Consider the following 12,314-nt stretch of genomic DNA (forward strand, 5'->3'; position numbering starts at 1 on the left):
ACCACTGGGGAGGGGGAAGTTGCACTTACTGCTGCAGAAGCAGTGCATCTTTGGAGGTGGAGGTCCCAGGGTCTCCGGGTCTGCAGGTGGGGTAGCAGGATCTTGGCTGGAGTGGCTGCCAGGTCTCAGGCAGTGTGCAAGGCCTGTCTGGGTGGTGGTGCTGATGAGTTCCTAGAAAACGCCTCTCTCCCCTTCAAGATGGCGTGGGCTCCGTGCCCGAGTCCTGTAGTCCGGGGAGTGCCTGCAGCAGTGGTAGTCTCTCCCTGTTCAAGAGAGCCTGGTCTGCCAGCCTCTGCTGCTCCTGCTAGATTTAACTGTCCCTCACTCACTCACACACACACCACACACATCCACACACTCTTCTTTCATCCCCTCACTCACTCACATCCTTTCCCTCACCTCCCTCCTGCCAGCTGCCATCTTCTTCTAAAGAGACTTTCAATGAAAGTCAAGAACATGTATTTTGTCTCCATGTTTTACAAACCAAATTATCAGTGAATCCTATGTGTCAAGGAAGTCAGAGAAGATAATTATCAGACAAATTTAAAGTATGTTTCAACATCATTTTGCTAAAAGAATACCAACCTAGTGTTCACAGCAGTAAACAATAATTTGTTTCATTCCTGTGATTTTCCATTCTTCCCTTTTCCCATGTAAAAAGCAGCCATGCATGTTTCTTAGAGTAATTTTATTGGAGTTTTCTAACCTTTACCATTGGTATCTTTATCTTCCTCTTGGCATGTTTCCATTTTTATAGAGACATCATGCTATCAAAATCTCCACACAGGTAAGATGGGGGGCTGACTTGTCCTTCTCCAGCAATGCTAACAAAATCTTAATACATTTTTTGTTAACCTTTTGGAAATGCCAAGCAATGATTTACAAGTCCCCACCCTGTAGGGCATTTGTAAAGGAGTCACCCAGGTGGTTTGAAACACTCTTGAACAGTGCAATGCAAGATGCAGGGCTATGTATCTCAGGAATGTTTTACAGGCTTTGTGCACTTAGGACAATGCATGAAACATACATAAAAATGGGAATAAAGGAAAACAATAATGGAACCCATACTTGAAGCCTATACCTTAGAATTCTCAAGAGTAAAGCTGTGCAAAAGAAACTTATCCTATATTTTTGGAATGTGATATTTAATTGGAATGGAATGATAATATATCAAATAGGTATATTAAAGAAAAATAGGATCATACATACACACACATATAGGAACACATACATTCCACATACTAAATATACTAGAGGCCTGGTGCACAAAATATGTGTCCCTCAGCCCAGCCTGCATCCTCTTGTAATCTGGGGCCCCTCAGGGGATGTCTGACTGCCAGTTTAGGCCCCCAAGGGGTTCCAGATTGCAAGAAGGATGTCTGACTATGGGGATCAGGCCTAAACCAGCAGTCAGACATCCCCCAAGGGAAGTAGCAGTGCGCCAAGAAGCAGGCAGCCAGGGAGGAGCAAGAACTGGGGCCAGGTGCTGTGCCATTCACACTTACACTCATCCTGGCCCACTGTGCCTGCTGCCACCACTTGGTAGTGCTGCCACAGAGTCGGGAGAGGCTCCCGCTGCTGCAGCTGCACTTGCCAGTGGTGAGCCCAGCTTCTGGATAAGCAGCGCTACCCCTGGGGGTGCACACTGACCACCAGGGGACAGCTCCTGCCTTGAGTGTCTGCCCCCTGGTGGTCAGTGCACATCATAATGACTGGTCGACTCGTCATTCCAGTCATTCCAGTCGTTCCATCATAACAGTCGCTTAGGCTTTTATGTATATAGATGCAAAGATTCTCCTTTGGAGTTATTTTCAAAATACAACATATTTTACAGAAAGGATCAGCAAACTTTTTCTAAAAAGGGACAGATAGCACATATTTTAAGTTTTGCAGGCTATATCGAATCTCTGTCTCAACTCTTCATCTCTGTTCGTGTAGCTGGAAAGGAGCCATAAACAATATGTAAATGAATGCAAGAGGCTGGGTTCCAATAACTATTTATTAACAATGACATTTGAATATCACAACTTTCATGTCACTAGATATTATTCTTCTTTTAATTTTGTTCAACTGTTTAAAAATTTAAAAGCTGACCGTGCCATCTTGAAGGGGAAAGTGGATGTTATCAGAAGCCTGAAAAGCCCAGGGAATCTACAACTACAGCACCCACCGAACAGCTGCGAACCCAAAAACATTGGTCCCCAAGTGCCACAAGCATGTGGATTCAGAGGTGCTCTACACTCCCTCACAAAAAGGTCAGATTTCGCCTGGGATAAGGTGAGGTCTGCACTCCTGGCAGGAGAGAGAAACACACATGCGGGAGCTGGAGGACCGGGGGAAGTCTGCACCTAGAAAAATCCGTGGCTGTTGGGGCTGGCGTGATCCATGAATGTGGAAGGGGGTCCACAGAGCTGCTAAAAATGTAAAAGCCATTTTTAGATTGGTGACTACAAAAATAATTGGGGAGTTGTATTTGGCCCACAGGTTATAGTTTTCTGATCCCTGCTTTAGAGGGTCAAGTTCTGTGAGATAAAATGAAATTTTATGACATCTAAAATTTGACAATATTTTAGATTTGAGAAAACCTCCTAATTCTTAGTATAATTCACTAATCTTAAAGGATGCAGCTATTTTAAAATGCTACAATAATAACAATTTAGCTCTGTATCTTATATGTTTCTTCTGTAATTTGTTATACAGCATGCTTCTCATCCTCTGCAAATTACCAGCAATTCTGTTTTTTTAAACTATTTTGTACCAGAGAGATATCACCTCCATTTGAAAATTAATAAGTATAGAACAGAACTACAACAAATAACTATCAAAACTAGATTACTAAGTAAAGCTAAAAACGAAAAAATTCATATTGCGTTCTTATCATATACATGTCAGCACACCTGACTTTCTGTGGGAAGCTATCCATTGCCGAACCCTATCATGAAAGTGCAACAAGGAACTCAGAAGGCTGATGAACCTTGAGCTTTAGCAAGGGCTAAAGCTATGCACCAATTGTTCTGTCGAGGTAGAGGTGGCTCGAAGCAATTTCCTGATCTAATAGTCTCAAAATAAATCTTTACTAATATTTACTGACCTTTGAGATAGTCTGTCTGCTACCAGATTGCCGTGCCTAACTGAGGGAAAGATGTGTATCTAAAATTGAATAAAAGGTCCAGGGCTTCAGGGATCTTCTCCTCTAGAGGGAAGTTTCCACCTGGGTCCCCCATGATTTCTAAATTCATATTTCTTGTATAGTGTTTTTATTTGTGCATCAGCCCCTTCTCCAGATCCTGAACCCTTGCTGCAAAAGGTTGTGGTAACTTTCCATTTGTGAAAGTATTCTATTTAATTACCGACCTTCAGCCAAGTTCTCTTCACCATAACTATCTCAATGCTAGAGTTTTAAAGTACAAACAAACATTGGGAGAATCTTAAGGTATATGTATTAGATTAAGATGAATATTAATCTAATTCCCCAAATACAAAATAGAAAAGGTTCAAAAGAAATCAGTGGCTAGAAGAGAAAACAAGAAAACGTGCGATAAAATTTATAAATTGTCATACTGTATTAATTCAAGGCACGTGTTCACTCTTCCTGTTTTTTTCCTTCTTTTTTCCCTGAGTGGCACTTGTATTAGTTAGCCATTGCTGCCTAATAAATTATCATACTTATATACAGCTTAAAACAATATACATGGGTCAGAAGTGTTGGGGCACAGCTTTTCTGGGTTCTCTGCTCCTAGTCTCATGTAATCAACGTGCTGGCTGGCCTGTGGTCTCATCTGGAACTCAGCATTCTCTTCCAAATGCACATGGTTGTTGGCAGAATTCAATTCCTTGTGGTTCCTTGAGATTGTAGGACTGAAGTTTCTTCTTTCTTGCAGGCTTCTTTGGAGTTCCTAGAAGCCCCCACAGTGCTTTGCTAAATGGTTCTCTCGAAACATAACAGCTTACTTCTTTAAGGCCAGTAGGAGACTCTCTTTTGCCCCAGTGTGCTAAGAGGGAGTCTTATGTGGTGTAACATAATTAAGGGAGTGACTATCACATCACCTCTACTATATTCTATTGGCTAGGAGCAAGTCCCAGGTTCCAGATGGCCTCAAGAGGAGAGGATTACATAGACGCATAAGTCATTTAAGGTTACCTTAAAGCATGTCCACTACAGTAATACTAATACTGATATAAAATACATTATCTGTGTGACCCAAATATTAGTCAATTAGAATAATATTGGGGTATGCTCTTAGAGAGTGGCTATACATTGGATCTATAATCCAATCCTATATACTAAAAGGCTAATATGCAAATCAACTGGTTGCTATAACACAACACACACTGACCACCAGGGGGCAGACACTCAACTCAGGAGCTGTCCCCTGGTGATCAGTGCGCTCCCACAAGGGGAGCGCCGCTCAGCCAGAAGCCAGGCTCATGGCTGGTGATCGCAGCAGCAATGGTGGGAGCCTCTCCTGCCTCTGTGGCAGGGCTAAGGATGTCCGATTGCCAGCTTAGGCCTGTGGGGAGTGGGCCTAAGCCATCAGTTGGACATCTCCCGAGGGCTCCTGGACTGCAAGAGGGCACAGGCCAGGCTGAGGGACCACCCCCTCCTGAGTGCACAAATTTCAGGCACCAGGCCTCTAGTTTTTAAATATTTGTTAAGAGCTCTCCAATTAGAATGCAAAGCTATAGATCATGGTTTCTCAGACTGGGCACTACTAACATTTTGGTGGGAGGGGTTTTTGTTGTGGGGGTCTGTCCTATGTATTGTAGGATGTTTTGAAGTATGCCTGACCTCTATCCACTACATGACAGTACCACTCCCTTCCTTAATTATGACAACCAGACATTTTCAAATGTCCCCTGGGGAGCAAAATCATCCCTAGTTGAAAAGCACTGCTATTGATAATTCCAATATTTACTTTTGTAAGCGTATTCTGAGTCAATCTTAGAATCATTGAACCATAACACATGAATGCTTCAGTGATCCTTAGGGTGCTTTCAGAGAAGAAATGGAGAAGTAAATGAATTGGGGATGTATTTTGAATATTTTTAAGTTGTAGAAGAAAAAAATCTAGGCAGAACATATTTCTGGCTTGGCTAACCTTATAAATGGCACTATTATTAACTGAAAAATGGAATACAGGAAGAGGTGCAGGTCTTAGGGCTACACAAAAAGAAAGGAAATAAGGAAGGAAAGAAAGAAGGAAAATGACATGCTGCATTTCACTGTTTTATGGAACATCAAAGTGGATGTATGCAACAAATTGTTAGACAGATAAATCTGAATATCTGGGGGGTCAAATTAGTACCAAAGGTCATTGGTATTTAAACTGTAGTTAAAAGAAAGAAAGGGGTGGATGAAATAAGTCAGGGACAGCATGTAGAATGAACAGAGCAATGGTCTGGATAGAACCCTGGCCTATAAAATATAAGGCAGGAGATAGGAAAAGAGAAGTCAATTATAAACTGCAAAAAGGAAGAGTCAGAGTTAGAATGAGCAACAGGAGATAAAGAGAATGATACTGTGAAATTGAAGGTAGTTGATAGTTTAACCAAAGAATGTGATAATTGGTGCCAAATATAGAATAGCATCAAATTCTAGCAAGATAGCGACTGGATTTGACAGTATGAAATCCAGTGTCTTGGATTTTTCCATGTGAAATTTGAAGGTGTATCTTTCAAAGCCTGCTTAAGTCTCCTTACTTAATAATTGCTCAGTCAGGCCAGTTCATACTGACCTCTTACATATACTTACTAAGGCCCCTACATGCAATAATATCACACAATTTTTCATTCCATCACTGTTTTATCAAATATCTTGGCTTTCAGTTCAAAGGGATCTCAAAAGAAATGTATAACTCCTTTTGCTCAATTTTTGTCCTGAGGTTTACAGAGAGATAACCAAAGTTTATGATTATTAACTTCTAAAGAATTCCACTGATTTTCACTATATTGTTCCTTATTCTTGGCCATTTGTTCATGTATATATCTTTAAGTATTTGCATTCTGGTAGTCTATACAGGAGCTGCCAAGTGTTGTATTTAGGTCCTTATAAGCAAATAGTGTGTGTTTCTAGAAATGTATTATTTTGAATCTGAGGTTTTAAAATCCTGTAATATAACGGATTAAATTATATATGCTCATTATATTATCAGAGGATCTAACATGAAATCAATGGTATCCTCCTCTATCACACTCCAATTCTACTCCTGCAACATAACCATTGTTTGGAATCTCGTGTGTTTTCTTTCCACCTTTTAAAAATGTATGTACATGTATAAAACAAATTATACCGTTATATGGTTGGGGGTTAAAAACAGATTTTATGAAATTAGTATGATGAAAATACATATTATTGTGCACCTTTTAAAACAATTCAACTCTCTCTCAGGGACATCCCTTCAAATCAATACATCTGAATCTACCACATTCACTATAAGTGTGATATTTCAACACATCAACATGAAGTTATCAATTTAGTCACTTATCCATTGATGCATATGCATGTAGTTTTCAATTTGTTATAAACAATTATTTAATGATCAACATTTTATATGGGCATATTCAAGCAACAGTGCTTTTTATATTTAAGATGTTGTTATACTGGGGATGCCTCTCCTATTCTCCCTGATCTAGCTATTCTTTCTTCTTTCACTTTCTGGGACCACCACTACTTTTTAATTGGCTTCTGAGTAGATTTTATAATCCCTTAGGTCAGTCATCTACCAATCATAGCAGGGTTTAAAGGTTAAGTTTCAGGATTAGACATATTTTGGAATTATTTGTTGCTAATATTCTGTCATTTAACCTTTTCTCTGTGTTTTGGTATCCCTTGACTTGCCAGGTGCTTATAGTGCCACTAGCTTGTGTCTAGGCAACCAGGATTTTTCAATCTCTAGCACCTAAAAGTGGTATGTGCTCAATGCTCCTAGTGTTAATGTCAAACCTGGTAATGGATAGTGTAACAGAAACAACTAAGACAAAATAAAAGCAATCCCTTTGACTCATCTTAGCTGCTATCAATTATGTCACTCATTATGGAATGCTTTGGAAGAATAGGAGCACTTGGCTAATGTTCTATTCTGTTACAATCTTCTTCAACTACTTTTAACCTTAAAAAAAATATTTCTTTCTTATTCTTCATCATATTTTAGGGTGAGCCTAACTAAGATTATTTGAGATTAGAATACCTGAAAAATAAGGACACAGGAAACTGAGAAAATTAGTTAAAAGAAATCCTACTTAGAACAAATGTTCCCTGTGTCCCTCCTTGAATCCACTTTTACTATATTAAATTCCTTGATGTGGTAAATTATTCAAACCTAGAAAATCTATAGGAATTTTCTGTGAGACAAATATCCTTGATTCCCATTCATTCTATTTTATTCCACAAAATTGCTAAGAACAACTAGTTCCTAATATATTTTAAACATTAGATTTTGTGTGGAACATAGGAAGAACTGAATTATATACTGTTTTTTCTCTTTAATAATTGTTCTATGTAAAAAGATCAAGGGCTCAGACTTGGGCTTTAGTCAGAGCTATTTAATAGCCATGGTAAAATAATTTAACGTCTTTTAGGCCTTGGTTTCTTAATATATAAATTGAAGAGGAGGGAAATAGATTCTCTAGAGTATTACCTAACTTCTAATTGTATACCCTTTAATTCTATTGAGGATAGAATCTCATTTAACTTGGGCCAGTGGCATTCCCTTAACAATGAAAACGTCTTAGTATGATTGCCATTGTAATGTGCAAATGTTCTCAAATTAAATCAATAAAGTGAAATCATTGCTGCTCTTTCATATGCACAGTTATATTGTGTGATGTTAAACAGCTGCTGTATTCTATCCTGGCTGTAGCCCTTCAGTTCTGGTTGAAATGACTCCTGTGTGTATACTGAGAAATAAGGCTAATGCATGATTCAGCACGCTTATAAATGAAAGATTATATTACAGGCAGAAAATAGTCCAACAATAGCTATTCTATTACACTTCAATGGCATTAGAAAAGAAGAAATACATCAAGTGTAGAACATAGGTCCTCCCTTTTAATTCTGCAATACAATAAAAAGGCTATGTAGGTTTTAGTAGTTTTTTTCTGTCCAGTGGTTAATGTATTGACACCTATGTTGAATGACATTATCCAAGATATACCTCTATTTTTTTCAGAATATCAATTATCTTTTATGCTGTGGTAAAGAAACTGACTCTACTATTACAGAGTACAGAGGATCATTTTTTCAACCTAGCTCAATTGGAATTTTATTTCCTGATGCCTAACAAGGAACAACTGCACAATATATACTTATATGCCTTTTTGTACTTGCATATAAACTTAGCTGATTTGAAAAATGAATTTTATTTAATACTAGGGGCCCAGTGCATGAAGATTCGTGCACAGGGGGTGGGTCCCTCAGTCCAACCTGCACCCTCTCCAATCTGGGAGCCCTCTCCAATCCAAGAGTTTCTGTCTGTCTTTGCAATCATATGAGCGAATTGTCTGAGACCCCAACCCAGTTTGGTTTGTTGCTCACAGAATAATAGAGGCATTTTTTTTTCTTTGCTTCATTGGTGGAGATTTCCTGGAAGTTTTAGGATATCTTCCCTTTAATTTTTCCTAGACACTCTGATTTTACTTATGTCTCTCACCTTTGCTTTCCCTCCATCCCCCACTGCAATAGTAACTTGCTCCAGGCTCAGGATCTTCGTTTGTCATTAATATTTTTAAATATTCCGGGTAATCTGGAAACTGTGTATCATTTGGACAGACTTTCCCTTTGCTACAACATCGAGTAAATTTCCCATCGGATGGTTTTTCATCAGAGAAATTTAATGATAGGCAAAATTCACATCTAACAGTCATTCCACCACAACTATCTTTAAGAATTGCATTGTCATATACTCCATTTTCGCTTAGAAGGCAGTTCCTACCAGTACTGGTAGTACTTGTTGATGACTGTTCTCTAGACATATTCTGTCATCGCCGCCACCTTCTTTCAACTTCAAAGGCATGTTGGTCTTTAGACATTCCCTGTCGATGATGCTGGTGTTTTTTGGATAGCTGCTCTTCAGATACATTCTGTCGCAGGCACCGCCTTCTTTCAAGATCAGATGCACGTTGATCTTCAGACATTTTCTGTCGATAACGCCAGCATCTTTTGGTTGCAGAGCTACGTGGTATCAACAGTTGTTCTTTAGACATAGTTCCACCTCTCTAATGTCAGGATGTGAGATGCAGGTGAATGAGAGTCCTGGCTGTCAGGCTGCTGAGAGCTATCTGACCAACAGCTGATTCTGGCTGATTCTGTGGTGGTGGGACTTCCTCCTCCCTGCTGTCAGTTTCCACAGCTGCGATGAGGAAGCTGGGAGTGACCAAGGGAGCCATGCCCTCCAAGCCACCCACTCTCCACCTGCTCTCCTGTTCTTCTCTCCACACCTGCGGGTTTGGCCTGGTGCCGTCAGCACCGCCGCCCTTGCCTCCTGGGGCCTGGCGATGGTCCTGGGAGCTTGCGGGCATGGGTATGCAAATTAACCCGCCATCTTTGTTGTGTTAATTTGGATACACACTCCTGATTGGCTGGTGGGCGTCACAGAGGTATGGTCAATTTGCATCTTTCCCTTTTATTAGTGTAGATAAAATTGTAGGTGCAAAATGATCCTGAAGGCATTATTGTTGTGTAATCTAGTCCCACTTTTCCAGTCATACCTTAAGGCCCCAGCTCCATGTGTTACATATGGAGATGCGTTAGACATTTATCCTTAATGTTTCCTCCACCATTTTAAGACAAGCTTAAAACTGTCATTAAAGCTGGTAACATTTTAAAAACCAACAATTTTAGGCTCCCTATATAGTAGGTTGAGTAATTCACTTCACCCCAGTCCCTTTTTTCTCATAATTTCTAACTTACAAAATTTATTTGGTATAGGCAATCAATTAATTTTTACAAGAGGTATGATATTTTTTTTCAGAGAGGGAAGGAGAGGGAAAGAGAGATAGAAACATCAATGATGAGAGAGAATCATTGATTGGCTGCCTTCTGCATGCCTTACACTAGGGATCGAGCTCACACTTAGGCATGTGGCCTGACCAGGAATTGAATTGTGACCTTTTGGTTCATAAGTAGATTTTCAACCACTGAGCCATGCTGGCTGGGCAAGAGGTCATGATATCAATAAATTATTTAATAAATTAAGCTTGTTCATCACAGATTAGAACATCACATACTAGATGGCAGCAACTATGAAAAATATGAGTCCTACACTATATAATTTCAAAATTTATATGATAAAAGTAGAAAAGATAGGACTAAGGCTAATTTGTAGAAAATTTTATGAGACAAGATGGTTTGAGAATCAGGTAGTGAATGAAGGAGAAGGAGAGAGGGGTAAAAATAAGCATTCTCAAAATATAGCCCCCAGCAGGCCCTAAATCTGGCTGTTAGCTTGATTGTTTCATTATAATCATTGTTTTGAATGTCTACATTAAAATCATTCCATTTTAAATGTACACATTAACAATACTTAATGAGAAAATAGTGTTTCCTTGAGAATTGGTAAAATATATCTACCCTCTAAAGTTATAAATTCATGTATGTTATGTTTTTTCTCTTTTGCAATTAATATTCATGAATATAGAAACTATTTCTTATTTTCCCTTGACAGCAACATATTTAACTTCTGTTCTTATTGTGAGAAGGCTAAATAATGTTTTAATGTCAACTTAGAAAGTGGAATTTACACATGTATCCTATTACCACAAGGAACATTCTTGTATAATAATAGATTAAAGTAATGCACTTGGCCAATAGATGTTATACTCTTAGGAGCTACATAAAATTAACCTGATACATTAAAGTAGTGCTCATATATCTAATACTAAACAATATTTCATAAAATAGATAGGCATGCGATAATTTAGTAATTTAAAACTACAGTTGACTTCACTGTTTTATTTTTATAGTGAAATAAATCTGTTATTAATACAACCCAAAGAAATGACATATTGATACACCCTTAGTGAAGTAAAATCAATCCTACAGGTCATTGCTTGACTTTGTGGGTTAAAATTGCTTTTAAAATATTATTATTAGCATTGCTGCACTGGAGGCTTCTAACTCCATTACCACAGAGGTGAGATTTCCCTATTTATAATGGTTTACTACCTTTCAAAATGCAAAGTTTTAAGTACAGGTCACTTTGAATAGACTTGATTTTACTAAATTAAAGGAGATTGAAGTCATTGCCAGTAACTTATCTAAAAGGCAATCTTTCAGAATTTACAAGTTGTGGAAAAATGCTGAAAGAATAGATAGGCAAATGAATCACTGGCACATTTAAGGATGAGATGCTTTTTAAATAGGTTGCTATGTTTATGGTTGCCTCATATTACCTTCTTTACCACCTTCTTAATTTAGAGCTCCCTCAAGATTGAGAATAGAAGAGGGAATCCACTTCTGTCATTTTATCTTATTGCCAAATCCATACTGTAATTTCTTTTGTGCATGCTGTTTTCCAAATATCCTGATATTAGAAAGCTGTTTGTTTTTACTCAATTTTAAGTGTTTCTGCCCATGAAAAATGAACTAGATTATGTGTGTGCATACCTGGTTCATTTCCAAGGGAAAAAATAGCTCACCAATCAACAGGTTTAAAATCTAATAGAAATGTTTTCCATGCAAACATACCTCGGGGTTGAGCAAAATATGTTTATTACCTTTACTTCTTCATTTCTTTTCATTTCCATATGTAAAATGAGTTTTGCTTTGATCTGTTTTTTATTTATGTGTGCATTAAATCAAGAAACAACACAATAGAATTTATGCATTTTGGGACTGATAGAATACTATTATCAACTCAAGACTGCTTATATATTGTCATAACTATCAAGAGAATAATAAAGAATATACATATTATTCTTGAAGTAGCATCTTTTTTTTTTAAATATATTTTATTGATTTTTTACAGAGAGGAAGGAAGAAGGATAGATAGTCAGAAACATCGATGAGAGAGAAACATCGATCAGCTGCCTCTTGCACACCTCCTACTGGGGATGTGCCCGCAACCAAGTTACATGCCCTTGACCGGAATCAAACCCGGGACCTTTCAGTCCGCAGGCTGACACTCTATCCACTGAGCCAAACCGGTTTCGGCTGAAGTAGTATCTTTTAACAAGGCTAGGTTTGTTTTGCATCTTAAATAATTTCATCACTCCCTATCTTTTTTTTAACTAAATATGTTTCTTTGAATAGGAGAATTAAAGAAATTATTTTGTTTAATAGGACATCTTGTTTCATTAAGGAAACTAATTTCTGCTCC

The sequence above is a fragment of the Plecotus auritus genome (assembly GCF_963455305.1).
Source record: "Plecotus auritus genome assembly, chromosome: X".
NCBI lineage: Eukaryota > Metazoa > Chordata > Mammalia > Chiroptera > Vespertilionidae > Plecotus > Plecotus auritus.